The sequence below is a fragment of the Hydra vulgaris genome, chromosome 07, assembly GCF_038396675.1.
Source record: "Hydra vulgaris chromosome 07, alternate assembly HydraT2T_AEP".
Classification (NCBI taxonomy): Eukaryota; Metazoa; Cnidaria; class Hydrozoa; order Anthoathecata; family Hydridae; genus Hydra; species Hydra vulgaris.
Window position 1 is genome coordinate 13,825,001 of NC_088926.1, and position 1,611 is coordinate 13,826,611.

Genomic DNA, 1,611 nt, shown 5'->3' on the forward strand with positions numbered 1-1,611 from the left:
TTAATCTCCGGAGGTAATAACATTTGTAAAGCTTGAGAAGACAAAGATCTGCTAACTTTTGCATGAGATTTTAAAAGTGAAGATATTGCAGGATCTGACGAAACCAGAAGTCTGCAAAAAACGTCATGCATTGTATTTTTTCTGGAATTTTTCCTGGAGAAATCTTCGCGATATTTTTTTAAGTCTTTGTTTCTCGATTCCTGTGCATCCTCAGATAGTTGTCCTATGGGTAGTATTGCTGTTTTAGTTATTAAGGCTCCATGAATAAGTACTTTGTGTACTGTTGTAGGCATGTTGTACCAAGGATACTTTTCAACAAAAAGTAGTGCAGTTTCGGTAGAATAGTTATCGAGTTTGTCTGCGTCTATAGGAAAGCCACTAGATAATACCTGTAAAATTACATGAAACCGATTTATTAGTTCTAAACCCACTCCTAGAATATCAGCAGACACTTGTGAGTTTTTAAAAAATCTTCGAGCTGTATTTCCGTCATTTTTATTACCGCATCCTGGTTTCGGTCAATCAACTATTAACCCTAGCTGCAGCTTAAAAGCATTCTGGATTAACAATTTTTGTTGTAATATTATACTTTTTTCAATGTCAGAACGTGCTTGCCATTTTTTTATTCCAAGTTTATACCCAAGATGCAAAAAATATTCAAAAAAGCGAATCCATGCGTGCAACGTTGATAAACCGTATTCCAATTTTGATTCGTCAACTTTTATTTCTTTAACGAAATTGATATTATTGAATTGACTCGAAGTAGCAGAACACAAATAACACCGCATTGTTGATTTCGTCAATGTTATTGCATTGCAAACTTTTCCGTCAATCATTGTCATAACCAATTTATAATGTATTTTAATTTCTATTTCATGTTGAACAATGACGAGAGGAACCAGTGATTTAATTTTATCTTCAATATAGTCTTTTTCATTAATGCTTGTATGGACATTTTCGTGAAAAAATTGAAGTCTGATAGGTCGGCAAAATCGAGTAGATGAGGGTGTCTTATTTTTCCATAGAATAATATCTTGACCCATTTAACCCCCACTTAAGAATTAAAATAAAATTTGATAAAATATTTACATTCAAGGAGTCAATTACATTTTGTTGAGTTTTTATAATTCTTAAACAAGTGTGATTTAATAAAGATTGCAGTTTTACTTCGGCGCTTATTTCAGTTACCGTTATATCTTCAGGGTAACACATTTTCTTGGCTTCTTTAAGTTTTTCGTAAGATGGTAAAAAAGAAGAGCTATTCGCAATTGCAGCACTTCTTATAATGCAATATTGATGTTTAGAAAGGTTTGCTTCCATTAGTATAGAAAGAGCTGTTTCAGCACATAGTTCAGATGTTTGTGAAATTTGGGACAATTTAAGGCTCTCTATATAGTTTGCGACTCGGTGTTGAATTGTGGAAGGTAAATCTTTAACTGTAACTCTGGCATTGCATGCTCCTGAAGCCCGAAGACTCATCTGAGAAGCAAATGCTAACTCGGATGAACTAAATGTCGAACGCATTTCCTCTGTTTTTCGCCGTTTCGTTCGTTCACTAGCTTCATCAAAATTCAAAGGTGGTCGACCCATTGCACAATGGCTTTTTATCTC